The following is a 19,367-nucleotide window of genomic DNA, read 5'->3' on the forward strand; positions in this document are numbered from 1 at the left end:
ACGCGGGGCAGTATAATGGGAGGAAGCTGTCAGGGAGTAGGCCTGATGTGGGGGAAGGCAGTATCCATTCCACAAGATAGGGCCCCCTGCTGCCAGAAACTCATTGCCCCTGTACTGCATGCAGCCAGCAGCAGACTCCAATGACGCCTTCAAAACATCCTCTCCCAGTTTCAGGCATGGCTAGGGCCAGGAGGTAGTATCTGCAAGAAACATCTGGCTAAAGAACTCAGGGTTGGGGGGTACAGGACAGAGAGCAACCTCACATGTCAGGCACCATCCACCTAGTTTTTATTTGGCGACAGGGTCTCCCCCAACCTGGAAATTGTCCAATAGGCTAGGCTGACCGTCCAGCGAGCCCCAGGGATACACCTGCCTCTGAGCATTAGGCCAGTCTGAGACAGGACCAATGGGTTCTTCTGGTGGAAACTCAGGAATACGGAACAGAGCTGGATGGTGGGAGTTCATACCTGTTTAGTCATTTCACTTAGCTCTAAGCATCCAATGACTTCCAGGAATGGGTGAGATACCCTACAGAATTTAAAAAGAATTGCTGAGAGATGACTCAGGAGGAAAGTAAGATTCCTTCCACCCAGCACAGGACTAACACTGAGGCTCCCTAAACAGTATGAACACAGGATTTTGCTCTGCAACCTTGACCAGTGGAAGTTGTGATGATACATTATTTAGGATTCAATAAAGCTTGCCTGAGGGTTCAGAATGCAAAATTAGCCACAAGCCATAGAGGTCAGGCAGTGGTGGCACACATCTTTAATCCCAGGACTCAGGAGACAGTCAGATGGATCTCTGTTAGTTCAAGGCCATGCTAAACTACATAACATTGATCCAGTCCTAAAGACAAACAACTCACACAAAAGTATCTCATCATTCGGGTCACACACCTTTAATCCCAGCAATAGGGGGATATAAAAGGAAGAAGCAAAGGATCTCATGTCAAGATTTAGTTTCAGAATTCAAATAAAAAATGATTAAATAAAAAAAAAGATTTAGTTTCAGATAGGGAAAGCGACTGTCTCTGAGGATTCGTGGATAGAGTATTGCACTCTGAGGACTTGTGGAGCCAGGATCACCCTTGCAGTCTGAGGTAGAGGTAAGAGCTAGTGGCTGGCTGCTTTTCTTATCTGACCACCCACTAGAACCCCAATATCTGTCTCTGGGTTTATTCATATTACAGAAGTGGTGTACACAATAGGTGTTGAGGCTGGGATTGAGCCAGGAGGACACTTGCCCACAGGCAAGTTAGACATAACCATGGGGAAGAGAGGGAACAGGGGAACATTTTGTGGAAATATACTCAGCAGTGTAATACCCCATCCAGAGAAAGATGGGAAGATCATATTTAAATAAATCTCAGTAGAATAAGATGCACATAATGGTGCGAGAGGTGTAGCCTAACATGCACAAAGGCCTGGGTTTAATTCCCAGTACTACAGAAACCAAGTGTAGCAGTGTATGCATGTAACCTAGCACTCAGGAGGTAGAGGCAGGAGAATCCAAAGTCCAAGGTCATCCTCAGCTACATGGTGAGTTCCAGGCCAGTCTGGGCCAAATCATTCCCCATCTCAAGGTAAAAGAAGGAAGAAGTTCAAGAGAAGTTTGCAAAGCCACACAAGCACCACTCTGAGAAGAGCATTTAGAAATAATACCTTTGCCAGACACACTATGTCAGAATCTTTAAGAACCCAGAAGACCTGTGTGCATATCATAAAATAGTTTTCAAGACTGAAAAGATGAGATAGCTCAGTGTATAGGATCTCACTGTGCAAGCATGTGGACCCCCAGCACCCAGGTTAAAAAAAATTGGGCACAGAGGTATGTGTCTATAACTCCCAAACTGGGGGTAGAGATGAATGGATCCCAAGGGCTGCTGGCCTGACAGCCTAGCCAACAGTGAGCTCCAGGTTCAATGAGAGACTGTCTCAAAAACATATGATGAGAAGGGAAAGAAGAAACTCAATGTCTACACATGTTGGTAAGCACACCCATGTACACCACACTCACACACACACACACACTCACACACACACACACACACGAACTTTCTTCTCTTTATCCTTTTCAATCATATGTAAATACATGAAGCATTCTTAGAATTGGCCCTTCTGCACTGACAGATCAAGTCTGTGAACTCCTGAGGTGGGGATAAATAGAGCAAACTCACTAAGGTAAAGCCTTCCTGAAGTGTCTGTCGATGGGTTATCCACGCTCCCTGAGGACAGTCCCCCGCACAACTGTCTAATACATTATATTTAAACCAGAATAAGGATGCATGGGTTGCCTGACAAGTGGAAGCCCACAAAACATAATTACAAATGCGCCTTTACATCTGAGCTACAAAAATCGTCTCTCTAATCTGAAAGTGACTCTTAAAACAGTAGCTCCCTATAGTCTTTGCATACATTGTTCTTCTTTATAGATTATTTGAGAATAAAAGTTTTAGTTACCAACTAAAAAACACTTGGGAAGCCTCTATAGTCTAGAGGATTCCATCCCATTGAAGGTCACATCATCTCCCTACTCCATGATAGTGCCAGGCTAGATAGAACTGTATTATTAGGTGACAGTGACATTCACCTTATAATACAGCTCAATAGGGTCTAAGCATCCTTACCTTGGGGCCACTTTTTTCCTCCTTAACCAAGCACATCACAAAAAGAGCATCCTCGTGTGGTGAAATGAGGCGGCGTGGGTGGGAGCTTTACAAGCTAATAAGCTAGCGTGTTCCTGTTTCATGGATAGTAATAAGAGATGTGGGGCTCCCAGATCAGAGCAGAGAACTTGATGACTGCCAGCTAACAAACAGAAAGAGCAATCATACAGTGTGTCCATCCAGGGTCCAGAAGACCCAAGAGACTCCTAGACCTAAGACCCAGATGGGTGCTCCACAGAGAAACTGCAACTCAGCTGAGGAGCATGGCTTGGTGGGTTTACAAAAAAACTCTAAGTCAGCCAGCTCCCTACAACAGTATGCACTGCAGACATAGCTCTGAGATGGGGCATGTCTCACAGAGACCAAAAGCATTATATTCTTGATACACCTAGTAAACAAGACATGCAACAAATCCAAATACTAATGCCATGGGGTTCAGAACATGCATTCAAGGAAGCTCTTTCCATGCAAAGCCTAGGTCCCCTAGAGATAACCCTGACCCTTCTGGTTTGACTTGGACCTATTCAGAGGCCTTCTTGAAGACTAGAACATCCTGCTTCCATTCTGGATTTCAGCCAGGGAACTGAAACAATCCATCTGCTTACCCTTCACAGAACCTCTCATGCCTTCACAGTGGTAGGATGGAGGGGGCATGTCTCTGAGTACACTGTCTGAAGTCTACCTGAGCCAAACCATGTGTACAGCAACTGTCTGTAGACAGAATTAGGGATGAGAGACTTTTAACTGACTCAGACTCGCCAAGCCTAAGGTGACCTTTACCTCAGACTTGCCCTAGCGTTTAGCACATAACCATCCTGGGCATGTCCAGAGAGCATCAGAAAGCTCCTTCACCCTCTTGAAAGGCATCCCTCTAACCAGGAGCATATCACTGCTCCATCCATACCATCCTGACTGTAAAGGTGGCTGTACCCAGGGAAAGTTTCTCCAGAAGGAATGAAAGATGTGTCCTCTCTGAAGGCTCAGGCATGTGCAACCAAGCAGGGAGATTCCAGAAAGTCTAGAATATCTGTTTCTTTGCACCCAAAAGAAGAGGGAGAATGAAAAGCAGTGGGCCCTGGTGCCCAGCATCCCTCTCCATGCAACTACACAATTTCATCCTCCCTTTCCATTGTATCATACATCCTCTATTTCAGATTCCAAGAAAGAAAAATTGTTAAACTTGCCCCCAGGGCCTTCCCCAGGCAGCCATTCTCTCAGAACATTACGTATGACCCTCTTCCCCTCCCCATAGCCTCCACCCTCCTAATCTCACTAGGAAACCCAGGCCCACTGGTAATTGTAAGCTCCTTTATCTGCTTCACTAATATATATCCCAGCATGCCTCAGGGCCTGATCCTGCCAGCTTCCATCCTGCAATGCCAAGAGGAATAATGACCAGTGTGGGGCTGCCCTGACAGCCACAGAAAGGAAGCGGTAACACAATGGCTTACCCAGAGTGCTCACAGGACTTTTCTCATTCCCAAGCTGGGCTCCCAGATCCACACAGTTCCCACGCCTTTCAATGGAGGTGATGTTAGGTGAATGGCCAGGCCCTTAATTGTCCCTTTTATAAAGTATTTTGTTTTTATAAATGTGATAGATTTGCTGTCAACTCATTGTGCCGGAAAGAGTTCTACCAGCTATAGGAAACAGAATGTAGATTTTAGATCATAAGATGTGGTTTAAATCTCCTGTCTTATTCCATGGAGGGGAGAGTGGCTAAGACATCTTTATAATTTGGAGCTTCAGTTTCACACCTGAAAATAGGACCAATAATATATACCACTGGCCTACCGTGGAGATCAACAAGGGTGATATGTGAATGTTACCTGATAAACACTGGCTCCCTTTTCTAATGTTGAGTTTCAGAAGTACCAGGGACTAGATGACAAGCTAAAGCCCAGAAATGCCAATAGCAAAGCAGAGTCAACTCTCAAGAGGCTAAAAAAAAAAAAATAGCTCACAGAATGGGAGAAAATATTAGCAAATAAATGATAAGAAAACAGAACACTTTTCTGGGTTTTGTTTATTTGAGTCAGGGTCTTACTATGTAGCCCTGGATATCCTGGAACTTGCTTTGTAGACAAGGTTGGCCTTGAACTCACAAAGATCTGCCTGCCTCCTGAGTGCTGGCTAGGGGGAGGTCAGGGGAAAGGGACTTGGAATGACATGTTTTACTTGTATTTCCTTAAGCAACAATGGCACTAAGTACCTTTGCATGCACTGGTTGTATTACTTGGGATATGAATCCCAGGTAGGCTCTTCTGTCACTGCTCTGAACCAGCCAAGATGACAGGTTAAGTCACCATGATCTTAAACCTAGGTTGCAATAACCTAGAAAGCCCTGGCTTTGATCCACAGCACCACAAGAAGACATACAAGTGGTCTGTCGATCAACACACAAAAAGATACTCAATGTCACCGCTTATTAGAGAAACACAAATCAAAACCATAAAATATATGTTACAACCTCTGCAATAGCTTTAATCCAAAAGATGACAGCAAGAGGCAGTAAGGCCTTGGAGAAACTGGAGCCATCACCTGCAGCTCGTAGTGTGCAAAGTGCTGTAGCAGCTGTGAAAACAGATTGGCAACTCCTCAGAATGACCTGGCAGCTGCAGCCCTCTGTGTACAACCAAGAAAAATGAAACCACATTCTCAAAAACAAGCTGGCAAGTGATCAGAGCAGCATTGTGCTTAAGAACCCAAAATGCAGAAATAACTCAAATGTCCCTCCACGAATAAAGAATAAATAAAATGTACCAATCATTCAAAAAATATATCATTCTGCCATAACAAGTGTCTGGTTTGCTTCTCTGTGGCTGTGGTAAAACAATGACCAAAAGCAACAGGAGAGGAAAGAGTTTATTTGACTTACAAGTGACACTCTACCATCCAGGGAAGTCAAGGCAGGAACCTGGAAGCAAGAACTGAAGCAGAGGCTGTGGAAGACACTGCTTACTAACTTGCTCTTCATGGCTTGTTCAGATACCTTTCTGATATAATCCGGGACCACCTGCCCAGGGGTGGCACCACCCATAGTGGGCTAAGTTCTTCCCGTTTATCAAGAAATGTCCCACATAAATGTCCACAGGCCAAACTGATGGAGGCAATTCCCCAAGTGACATTCCCTCTTCCCAGATATGTCTAGTTTGTGTCATGAAGAAAAGAAGTCCTGGACTAGAGAAGCAGCTCAAGGGTTAAGAGTGCATGCTGCTCTCACAAAGGACCCAAGTTCAGTCCCCAGCACCTATCTCAAAAGGCTTGCAAGAGCCTGTAATTACTACTCCAGGGGATCTGATACACTCTCTTCTAGTCTCCCTGGGCACCTGCTCTCACAGGCACATATCCACATTACATATTCATATTTTCCAAAACCATGTTATAACATGGATAGCTCTCAAAGCATTGACCAAGTTAGCAGACCCATATCATCAAAAACCCTCTACTGCGTGATTCCACTCAGTGGAATACCTACAAAATGAGACATTGGCTGCAGATGGAGGAGGGGGATGTGGTAGTTTGAATGTAATTGGCCCCCATATGCTCTGGAACAATCTTTGTATACTGTCAAAATGTATAACTCTCATTGGTTAATAAAGAGCTGACTGACCTAGAGTTGGGCAGGAAGAGATTGGGTGGGAGGATGATGGTCAGAAGGGTGGAGCCTAAGGAATTGCCAGGAGACACCATGAAATGCAGAGCAAGAAAGATAGGAAGTATGTGCATGAAGTAAATGAGCCCCCAGGCAGCACATAGATAAACAGAAATGGGTGAATTTAAGTTATAAGAACTGGTTAAAACAAGCTTAAGCTGTCAGCCGAGCATTTATAGTTAATATTAAGTCTCTGTGTAGTTGTTTGGGGAGTGGCTGGCGGGACAGAAAAATCTGCCTACATCCATAAACTCATAGGGAGTGACACTACTGGGAGGTGTGGCCTTGTTGAAGAAAGTGTGTCACTGTGGGGCAGGTTTTGAGGTCTCTTTTGCTTAAGCTTCACTTAGTGTCACAATCCATTTCTTACCACCTCCTGATCAAGATGTAGCCAGCACCCTGTGTGCCTACGAGTTGCCATGTTCCCCACCATAATGGTAATGGACTGAACCTCTGAACTGTAAGGGAGCCACCACAACTAAATGTTTCTCTTTATAAGAGTTTCTGTGGTCATGGTGTCTCTTCACAACAATAGAAACAGGGGATGAAGAGAGACCAGAGGAGAGATGGCTTTTCTTTGGGAGTGATAAATCTGTTCTAAAATCATAGTGATGACAGATATAAAATGCCTCAAACACACTAAAAAAATAATAAATCACTGAAACTTACCTTGTAAACAGATGCATTCTATGGTATATAAATCATACCAAAAAAAAAAAGGTAGATCTCACAGTTCATGCAGACAGATCAGACCTGCTTCACTGCAGGGAGCTCAAGGCACTTCCCAGGGGAGACTCCTCATTCCTGAATCCCAAGAAAGTGACCTTGGGTCCTTCTCAGACCTCAGGGGACACCCAGTAGTCCACACACCATATACAGGAAGGGGCAGAATCTGTGATACAGCATTAGATCTGAAGAAGTTCAAAGCCACGCTGGAGGCAGAAGGACTTGCTGAGGGTCTCCGTTGTTGCATTGTTAAAGAAAACCAGGATAATGTATTTTTATTCGGTCCTTATGAGGGCAGGTGTGTCAAGGCAAGAGAAATGAACTTGCTTCATTTGAGAGTTTGCTTGATTAAAGGGCTCAGTCAGTAAAATACTTAGCACAAAAGCATGAGTTCCAATCCCTAGGACTCACTTAAAAAGCCAGGTGTAGCAGTGTGTATCCAATCTCAGTGCTGGAAAGGCAGTGACAAAAAAGCTCACTGAAGCTTGTGGACAACTAGTCCCTCCAAATCAGTGATCTGGGTCCAAGAGAGAGATGGTGTCTCAAAAATTAAGGTGGCGATCTGGCAAGAAAGCCCAATGGATAGAGATATGTGCAGCCAATCTGAAGACCCAAGATCGGCTGTCTTTTGACCTCCATATGCATACTGTGGCATGTGTACGCAGTACAGAGAGAGAGAGAGAGAGAGAGAGAGAGAGAGAGAGAGAGAGAGAGAGCACCCTAAGCACCCTAACTCGAACCTGTGGAGCCCAGAGATCAGTGTATCTCACTTCTTGGAACAACCCCTGCATGTTGCACCCACCCACTGTATTGTCCATGTCTTCATTTTTGTTAGCTTATCACTTATCTCTGCTGCCTGCCTCTAGGATGCAGTCTTCTCCTCACCCCCAGCACCAAAACTAACAGAACAAGTGGCATGTGTAAGTGGCATGCACCCTGCCCTCATGGAGCAGCCCTGCAGGAAAGTGGAAAGTACTTGGAATGGAGGATGTGGGCTCACAGGAAATGCTGCAAGAGAACCTGCACATGGAGTGCTCACAGGAATATTGTCAGACCAACCTGGGAACATAACCAATTTCAGACCAGACTGAGCTATGAAGAGACTCTGTCACAAGAAATAAAAATAAATCCAACAAACAAAGGTATGTTTGTTCTGATCTCCGCTTTCCCTTTCCCTTTCCCAGGTACCCCTTTCTCTCTGTACTGGTCAGACATTCTTACCAATTTCCTGACACTGTATTAGAACTGGAGATGCTGGCTGTGAATCCAGTGTTTCTACACTAGGCTGTGTTGACCCTGGGGAGAGACTGTCACATAAAACCACAGCATCTGGGCTCTCCAGGCTGCAGTGCAGGATCTCTACAGGTCTGGATCTTTTGAACTGGCTTAAGAAGAAGCACAGAGGTCCAGACTCACAGAAAGAGAGTTAGCAGGTTAAGTAAGGGATATGAAAATGTTTGGCTGACTTGGGGAGCTACCGGGACCCCAGATAAAATTCCCCCATCAAAGACACAAACAAAAAAAAATCAATTTTGAATGGATTTGGACAGACAGTTCTGCCAGGACATTCCAGCAGTGTCTAAATACCAGCGGCAGACACGGAGAATCAGAACTCTTCTGAGTATCAACTCTGTGCTGCTAAGGCTGTTGAGGAACTGGATACCCCCAGTTAAATCTGCCAGTCCCCTGCCTCTGGCTCCAAGACCTCCTCCACCAAGACCCACTGGCAGCCAGAGTCACCACAGTGCATGACTTTACCTACAAGAAGTATGCCAGTGGCCACCGTAAGGGCAGTTGGTTTCTTACACTCTATCCTGCTCCACAGAGAAAACAGACACATCATACCCTTGTTCAAAAGAGACAAGCCGGGTTTCTTTCCCTTAAAGCTCAGAGCACTTGACTGTTAAGAAAACAGAATTTTGTTTCTACTGTATCCCCAATTCTGTGCCTCATTAGCTGTGGGCTGCTACAAACATCTGCCCCCCACCCATCATTCCATCCCTGTGTGGGGAAACAGGTGTCTCTGAAGCAGAATGACAGGGGTGTCTTGCTCTCCATGCAAACTCCAAAAAGTCTGATCATGTCTGCTGCCATGCAGCCCAACTTGGGGACAAGGAGGAATATTATAATCAATGATGTCCATCACGGATCTAAAACGGAGACTTACAAGGTGTTCATCTTTTTTGTCAAGCCTCCCCATTAAGCAAAGAAGGAATTTCCCTGTTTTCATACAGAGAATGGCAGTCAATACCAAGGCTGCTGGAAGCAGGGCTGACCAGAGATGGGTTTCTCCCAAGGCTGGGCTCTTCTGCCTCCCCTGTCACTGAGGAAGTGAGATAATCCTCTTAGTCAGGGGCCTTCTGGATCTCAGAAGAGAGTGAGGAGAGAAGGAAGCAGAAAAGGCTTAGGTGACTAGGAAAGGAGCCAAGAGAGCTTCCAGAATGTCTCCCATCTGAGAAGCTCTGGGACAAGAGAGAAACCACAGCTAAGACAGCTCACTGTACATGAGCGAGCTTACCATCCATAAAGACCTACATACAGACCTAGACTGTAGCAGTGTGATGATGAGGGGATACATGAGAATTGGGGGATCTGAGAGCCTTGCCCTTGCTTATATGCTGTCAGTCGGAGAAATGGGCCTCTTGTCTACACAGCTGGGGGCTGGGGAAAAAGCAGTATTTTTTACTTTTTTTCTTATTTGCACAAATCATCTCTCAAACAAAACCATGTCACACAGTGTTCAAGGCCTCATTATGTAACAATCCAACCAGGAGGAAAAATTCCCTCAGACCTACAATGAATTATGAATTGGACCTGAACTTTCAAAGCAGGGTCTGTTTTATTTTGTTGGCTGACTCTGTGCTTCTTGCTACACAAAAACAATAACAAGAAGCTTAAACCACGGGGCCCGATGCTATCTGCTAGGTTTGGCCCTGTTTCTACAACCTCCCTGCTTGTCTGTATCTGAGTAAAAAAGAAACTAACAACTGTGTTATTCTGGGTTGGGAAAAGCACATTCATCCACATTATCACATTAGCAGATTAGCTGGTCTCCAAGAGCCCGCCCTGAGGAACTCCACATTTCTGGGGGGTACAAGGGTCAGAAAGGCCTAGAGTGAGAGGAAAGAAAGACAGACACCTTGGCATGCTTGAAATCAGGGGCCAGGTGGGGTCCTCTGGGTTGATGTGGTGAAGAAAGGGCCCAACTTGGCCAAGAGACCTGGGAGGAGAAGGCCAGGCATTGGGGGTGAAAAGCCCTGTCTGTGTTACCAAGAACCAGCACACCACTCCCTCTCTTCTCCCTGCATGTCCTTAAGGACTCTGCTGATCACTCTTCGGGGGCCCCATTAGGAAGATTTTAACCTGTTTCTTCCTGGATATTATAGCTGTCTTCTCTATTTAAAAAAAAAAAAAAAATATATATATATATATATATATATATATATATATATGGACTCACATATGTATATATACACCCTGGGGACTCACACATACATATACATATACACACCCTGGGAAACTCACACATATGTATACACACCCTGGGGAACTCACACATATGTATACACATCCTGGGGAACTCACACATATGTATACACATCCTGGGGACTCACATATACATATACATATACACATACATATATGTATATACACCCTGGGAAACTCACACATACATATACATATATACATCCTGGGGAACTCACACATGCATATACACACCCTGGAGAAATCACACATACATATACACACCCAGGGGACTCACATATGCATATACATATACATATACATATACATATACATATACATATACATATACATATACACACCCTGGGAAACTCACACATATGTATATACATTCGGGGACTCACACATACATATACATATATACATCCTGGGGAACTCACACATGCATATACATACCCTGGGGAACTCACACATGCACATATACACCCTGGGGAACTAACACATATGTATACACACCCTGGGGACTCACACATACATATACATGCACAAGGGACTCACATATACATATACATACCCTGGGGGACTCATACAAATACACACCCTGGGGGAACTTACAAGGCACAGCAAGAGCCTATAGAAAGACCTTTTGGGTCATAGGAGTTTCCATGTGGAACAATGGAACTCAGATACATGGGAGCTTAGTTGGGGCCATTGCTGAGAACTTATAGATGCTGACAGCACTTGGTTTTCTTTCCACTGGGTAGTTCCAACCCTATGAAAGGGAAAATTCTCACCCTCTGTGTTTATACATGGAATAACTATCATCATAACCAACTCCCCAGCCCCCAAGAAAGAAAGGTTTGTACATGTCAGAAGCATAAAATCCAGGAAGGCATTCTCAGGAGGTAGCTGGAGTCTCTGATCAGCCAATCAGTTTCTTGACCTTGATTGCACCACACTGAGTGAGACACACACAGAAGAGGTGAAGGCTCAGCCCCCAAGGACTGGAAGCAAATTCCCTTTGTTCGACAGAAATAAATAACATGGAATCTTTTCTATAATGGAGGCATTGTTCTTTTTGAAGCAGGAACAGAGAGCTTTAGACAAGGGTCCTTCCTATTGGCAGAAATACGTGCGAATAGCTAGGAAACAGACAGACATGGAGTGGTAGAAGAGGGCTTGAGACAAAGTACTCAGAGCTGTGAATAAAGAGAGGAATGAGCTTCCAGCTGAGGTAGCCAAAGAAAAGATGCCAGAGAGGATATGGTGATGGAGTTGTGAATGGAGAAATAGCCTCTGGACACTAGGTTTGTCTCCTACAAACATGGACCCATGACCCATGTATCCTAAGGTGCAGTAAGAGCCTGGAATGAGTTTATTTACATTCCTGAGTCTATTTTCCTCAAGTGTGAATTGGAATCAATCCCATCTACTCCCAAGCATAGGTGAAAAGATTAAATGAGGTGATGAATTGGGAAAGTTCTGCACATAAAACATCCTCAAGAAATGTCACTCTGTAATTAGTTTCTAAAAGATGGGAATTTATGGGAATGATACAGGATGGCCAGACAGGAAGTCTTGATTGGCCAGTAGGGGAAATGGCTGGTCAGAGGCTCAAGCTAGGAGGCTTGATCTGTTGCCAAAATCACCACACTAAATGAGTCTACTCAGAAAGACCCTCTCACAGGATCCAGATCAAAGCAAACAAAGGACATCTCATGGGACAAACAGGATAGTCCTTTGACCCAAGTCTCATTGTTGTGAAAAGCCTTGGATTTAGATTTCTGACATTGCTTCCAGTTGAGTTTATACATAAAGTCACAGAGTTTTGCCATTCACTGAAGACCTGTGTAGACATATATCCTCTCATGGTTGTGCATTTCTTCCTCTTTTTAATATTTAATCTGTGCTTGCTCTCTGAGGTTCAATGACAAGCTGAGGTGACCTGAGACCAAATCCCAACAACAGAGAATCCTGTTATGGAATAATTTTTCTGTACAGAGTGAAGCTGTGTCTTTGCCAAGGCTCCTTCTGATTGTTTTAATAAAGAGCTGACTGGCCAGTAGCTAGGCAGGAGGTATAGGTGATTCAGCCAGACACAGAGGCCACTGGGAAGAAGGGTGGAGTCCAAGAAATCACGAGCAGACACAGAGAGAAGCAAGATAAATGTGTTGTGTTGAAAGAAGATATCACCACGTGGCAGAGGGTAGATAGGAAATATGGGTTAATTTAAAATATAAGAGTTAGCTAGTAACAAGCCTGAACTATCAACCAAACATTTAAAATTAACATTCAGTCTCTGTATGGTTATTTGGGAGCTGCTGGTGGGACAGGCTACACAGACTGCTACCTGCAGCTGCAGTGTGGTGCCTGGGCTCAAGCAAACGGACTGTAGGCTGGCCCATGGAGGGACCAACAATAGTGCAGGCACAGCACAAGAGCACAGAACCCATGCAAAGTCCTGAGAACCAGAGCAGCATGGAGGCTACAGACAACAGAAAGGAATCTAAGGCCCAAGTGGCTATCCAGACTGAAGAATCACACACAGTCTCAGAAAGGTCTGTAGTTCCTGCAGATGGCCCTTCCTCTCACATGGGATGTGTCAGGAGCAGCATCAACTGTTTCTTCACATTTGCCAAAAGTATTATGGGCTGGACTATAAATGAATGAAGTCACCAAAGAGCAAAATCTTCCTGTGGCTATGAGGATATTCACAGTCAGAGGTCGCCTGGTTCACAACTAGGCCCTTTGCAAATGTATCAAAAGCCACCCTGCCTCTGCTATCTGTCACATGCAGGTCAAGTTTCAAAGGCTGTTTTTAGCATTACAAAAACAGCACAGGCCACAGGCATGTGTCTGAGCAAAGGATTTATATCATGGGAGTCAGTCTAAGGGGTGTGGCTTAGACTGAACTAAAGAACATGCTGGGACTTTGTAATAGCCCATGAAGATGCTAAGTAGAGCACCTGGGGTAGAAAGCTTGGAGGAACTGCCAAGGGCCTTCCAAATGTCCACTCTCTCCTTACAGGCAGAAAGCAAAGTGCCAACTGTTGTTTTAGCCATCCTCCTAATGTCACTAACCCTGCCCCAGGTGCTAAGTGAAAAGATGAAATGAAGTGAGGACATGACTTCTCCTAGGTATGGGCTGAGGAGAAGGCTCCTTGTAGATATGCATCTGGAAGGGTCCAGACTGAAAAGATGGGGCCATTGTATGTGTGTTTGGGGGTGAATGAGGTTACTGGATGCTCTTCCCCTATGCTGCTGGGCCTGGCTTTCAAGTTCCTAGGCTGTTCTACGATAACTCTCAAGGGGCAAAAATAAACTCCAAACATTATTCACCTGAGATGCAGGTAACCTCAGTCTAAAGAACTTACAGACTGTCTGTGAGTTTCTATCTGGCTTACCCCAGATAGATAGATAGATAGATAGATAGATAGATAGATAGATAGATAGATAGATAGATAGATAGATAGATGTAGGAAGCCGGTTCCTGCATTATAATGCTGCCTGAAGACACCAAGGTGTGAATTACTTCACAGGCGCTGGGTAATCTCCATTCCTTTGATCTCTGCCTATCCCGTGGCTCATTTTTGCCTGAGGAGCTGAAGCCATTCATAGGGTAATACGTCCCAGGCGGCTGGTCAGCCTTTTATATAGGGATGGTTTTCTTGGTTCAATGTCTCTGCTCACTCTCTGCTCAGTCTCTGTTCAGTCTAATGCATTAAAGCTTGTCTGCAGAAGGATCCGAGTGTCCTGCGTGTATTTCTTGCTGGCGAGGAATACAGAGCGGGCGCGGGACATATGGTGCCGAAACCCGGGACGCTTAACATCTCCAGCACCACGGAGACCCCTTGGCTACAAGGCGGATTCAGAACTGCAGGATGGTAAATTCGGAGAGGTATGATTTTTCTGGACTTTGGCTTGGGACGATCTTAAAGAAGTCCAAAATTACATATCAGAAACCGAATGTAATGAGAGAAATTCGGAGAGGTATGATTTTTCTGGACTTTGGCTTGGGAATGTTGCTATTTTGGGAGGTTAATATAGAGGCTTCTATGCTTTTACTAGGAGCTATTTTGACTTTTCTCACTGTTAAAACAATCTTAAAGAAGTCCAGAATTACATATCAAAAACCGAATGTGATGAGAGATGGGGCGCGCCTAACAATACAATATAAGAAAAAAGGACCTCCCGGGATGTCTAGTGACATGGGAGTGTATGTAAGAAGAGAAACTACAACGTATAAGAAAAAAGGACCTCCCGGGGTGTCTAATGACAAGGGAGTGTATACAACAACAAATAAGAAAAAAAGACCTCCTGGAATGTCTACTGACAAGGGAGTGTATAAAGCTTTAAATCTTAATAGCTCTGATAACTCTAAAAGCTCAAGAGATAAAGTTTTAAAAGGAACAGCTCAGCTGGATGAGAGAGAGACAGAAAAGGAGAGAGAAAGAATGGGGAATAACCGGTCACACCCCGGTAAATTTAGGAGAGATGAGGAACCTAGCCTCTGCCCTGCAACGAAACTGGAAGCCTTGGAGCTGAGCAGCTCAGACTCTGAGATTTTAGACTCTAACAAGGAAGCAGAGCTAGAGAAAGAAGCAGCACGGCCAAAAATGCCAGCGGGTGTGCTTCCATCAGCACCCCCACTATTTGGAACCGACTCCTTCTTACCATCAGAGGAGCGAAGAAAATTACAGATGGCTTTCCCAGTCTTTGATAGGGGAAAAGGCCATGCCTGCTATTCAACACTTCTTAAAGGCCTGGAATGCCTGGGGCTTTAAAGCCTCATTTACATTAACGCTGGGGGCCATACCGAGGCCAAGCGTCTCACCTCAAAAACTAAAAGGCCAAAAGGAAATGGTAAAATGGAAAGATATCTTAACTGATTTTTGGAAAGGCCCGGATCCTATTCTCATAAGATCCAGGGGAGCGATATTGTGTTTTCTCACAGGATGAAGAGAATCCCCTATGGATCCCAGAAAGATTCAACCTAAAGAGCCTCTACAGACCTTCAAAAGTCGAAACTCCACCCTCTACCCCCGGGAGTTGAGAGCCGCTATTGTTATCCAGATTAACTCCTGCCCTTGGCGGAAAAGGGGTGGAGGTGTTTGTTCGATGCAGCCGTTTACAGATTGCTGTTATTTTTGGCTGGTCTATGAGAAAAGGGGTGGGTATAATTGTTTGATGCAGCCGCCTGCGAAATGCTGTTACTTCTTTGGCTGGCATGTAAGCTCCAGGGCTCAAACCAAGAGATCATCCAAGCGCTTATATTTTTGGCTACTAGCAATAGGCCGCCGGCCAGACAGCTCTTGCACACCCGGAGCCTAGGCTCACTGCACAGGGTAGAGTGTCTGGTTTGTGCAGCCCCAAAGAGGGATGCTGAGCATAGGCATCGCACAGAGTTGCCTATTATACAGGCTTCTCTGGGAGGTACGTTGACCTGCATAAGGGTTACCTGCCTTGAGAATTTCCCTTTCCCAGAAAAACGGCAGAGGACAGGTCGGGAGTACTTCGGGTCAAGCTGACAGCCTGATGGTGACTCCCGTACACAGTCTTAATGTTTGATTTTGGGAAGGTCAACCCCTGCCTCTATCCCTCAACATATGGGTGACCTATTTGCTTGTAATAATATAAAGCCTTTTCATTAATTAATAAAAAAAGGGTGATATGTAGGAAGCCGGTTCCTGCATTATAATGCTGCCTGAAGACACCAAGGTGTGAATTACTTCACAGGCGCTGGGTAATCTCCATTCCTTTGATCTCTGCCTATCCCGTGGCTCATTTTTGCCTGAGGAGCTGAAGCCATTCATAGGGTAATACGTCCCAGGCGGCTGGTCAGCCTTTTATATAGGGATGGTTTTCTTGGTTCAATGTCTCTGCTCACTCTCTGCTCAGTCTCTGTTCAGTCTAATGCATTAAAGCTTGTCTGCAGAAGGATCCGAGTGTCCTGCGTGTATTTCTTGCTGGCGAGGAATACAGAGCGGGCGCGGGACAGATAGATAGATAGATAGATAGATAGATAGATAGATAGATAGATAGATGGCAGATGGATGGAAGATAGATGATAGATAGATAGATAGATAGATAGATAGATAGATAGATAGATAGATAGATGACAGATGGGTAGTTGATAGATGATAGATAACAACAGATGATAAATTGATTGATATAGGTAGAAGATAGATGACAGAGACAGATATTTAAAAGATAGATGATGCATAGATAAACAGTTGATAGATAATTATAGGTAGATAAGTAGATGAAAGATAAATAGATCGTACGTACGTACATACATACATACATACATACATACATACGTACGTATCCCTTATTTCTCAAATACTCTGTGGTCAGGCTTCCAAACAGTTACTAGTTCTTTAATTAGTGAATTGAATAAACTCTTTGACACAGGAATCTTTTGATTTTTTGCTTGTTTTTTCAAGTAATCTTTTTTAACCTTCTGAAAATTGTATTTTCATATCGCACACATAGATAAGACATTCTCATGGAGCCTTTTAAAGGAAACCATATGATTCCTGCGTGAACAAACACACCCCAGTAGTGCCTTTCAAACTCAAGCTTGCCACTGGGCAGCCCTGAACCTGTCCCCTTACTCCAGCACAGACAGTGTAATTCTGGGCTCTGCTTCTAAACTAGATATGCGAAACCATTGAGGAGTGTTTCTATCCTGCCCCAACATCACCACCACAACATCCTAGACCAGAGTGAAGTGAACCAGTCCCCTGGATTTGCCCATTATTTGGCACAGTTTAAGGATAACATTCCATGCAAATTTCCTCATATTGTTCTGCTTGGCTAGGTGTCTCCAGATGGAATCATGTAGAGATAAGTGAGGGGAAAGGTTGGAGAACCTGGACTCACACACACACACCCCAGCCCTTCTACCACTACCTCACTAATCGAAACACAGCCCCCTCATTCTACTGCTTTCTGGCAAAAGCTATCAGGGAAACTGCATTGCTTCAGAATCCAGCGGAAATCCAATTCCCCTGGGCTCACAATGACATGGGAGGTTGTCTTTGAGTTGTGCCCTTTAAGGCCCAGAAATGAGCATAAAGGAGAGGCCAGATGCTAGCAACCTTCTTTTTCCGTCTCTAGAAACATGAGTGTAGAATGGAAGGAAAGAGTAGTATGAATAATTTACACTTCACAAAGAGTATTACACTCAGAGACTGGGGCTCAGAGGCATTGACACTGTTGCATGAGTCCAGGGTGTCCAGAAAGCTGAGAGAATGAAGATGAGGTAAAGAGCAATGCAGTAAAGAGAAGGGGATGGACACAGACCCACCAGGCAGACAGATTATCAAGAATTATTGATAAATTGAATAGGAGTAATAAGGAAAGGGGGATCAAGACGATACTTGAACTGAAGTAACTATGCAGGGAGCTACCCTTAGCTGGGAATGGAGGAAGCAGGGAGGACTATGTTTCAGACGAGGGAATCCAGTAGAAGAATAGGCAACCTTCCAGTTCCTGTGTCAACTGAAGCCCTAGAACAATGTGGACAGAATTACACAGGGGATGCATTAAAATATCTTCCCAACTCCATTTTATTTAGTAGTCCTCTGTTAGCTATTAAAATCTTTGTAGAAGATTCATTTGCCATTTGCACACCACAGCCAAGTGCAACAATTGTGTGTCCTTTTGTACCTGTGCCCTGGGCATGTGTTTCACAAAGTCCTCATGGCAGAATCTTGGAAGTTTGTCTGGCAATAAAAGACATAACTGTTTACCTTTCTTCCAGTGATAATCATCATTCAGAGAATATAATGATTTTTCATTTTTAGTTGTAGGTAACTGCCTAAAAATATATTGAATAGTGATGGTGTAAAATTCAATGTAAAGTTACATAGCATCCATTCCAAATAACTAATATAGGTGTATAGAAGTTCACTGAAATGTATAGACTTTGGGTCTGGTTAATTTTGGTGTGTGGTGTTTGGTCAGTTTTTTTGTTTGATTGTTTGTTTTAGTTTTGGTGTTTAGTTTTTGGTTTGTTTTTTGCAAGCTTTAAAATAAAGTTCATAACAAGACAAAGCTGTCCACTCTCTCCATACCTCTTCAATATTGTCCTTGAAGTTCTAGCTAGAGCAATAAGAAAACAAAAGGAGATCAAAGGAATACAAATCAGAAAGGAAGAAGTCAAACTTTCACTATTTGCAGATGATATGATAGTCTACATAAGTGACCCGAAAAACTCAACCAGGGAACTCCTACAGCTGATAAACACCTTCAGCAAAGTGGCAGGATACAAGATTAACTCAAAAATATCTGTAGCCCTACTATATATGGATGACACATTGGTGGAGAAAGAAATCAGAGAAGCATCACCCTTTACCATTGCCACAAACAACATAAAATACCTTGGAGTAACACTATCCAAAAAAGTGAAAGACCTGTACCATAAAAATTTTGAGTCTCTAAAAAAAGAAATTAAAGAAGATACCAGCAAATGGAAAGATCTCCCATGCTCTTGGATAGGCAGGATCAACATAGTAAAAATGGCAATCTTGCCAAAAGCAATATACAGATTCAATGCAATCCCCATCAAAATCCCTACACAATTCTTCACTTACCTTGAAAGAAAAATTCTCAACTTTATATGGAGAAACAAAAGACCCAGGATAGCCAAAACAACCTTGTACAATAGAGGAACTTCTGGAGGCATCACCATCCCTAACTTTAAGCTCTATTACAGAGCTATAGTCCTGAAAACAGCTTGGTATTGGCACAAAAATAGACAGGTAGACCAATGGAATAGAGTTGAAAACCCTGAAATTAACCCACATACCTACGAACACCTGATTTTTGACAAACAATCCAAATATA

Source organism: Cricetulus griseus (assembly GCF_003668045.3).
Source record: "Cricetulus griseus strain 17A/GY chromosome 1 unlocalized genomic scaffold, alternate assembly CriGri-PICRH-1.0 chr1_0, whole genome shotgun sequence".
NCBI classification, from domain to species: Eukaryota; Metazoa; Chordata; class Mammalia; order Rodentia; family Cricetidae; genus Cricetulus; species Cricetulus griseus.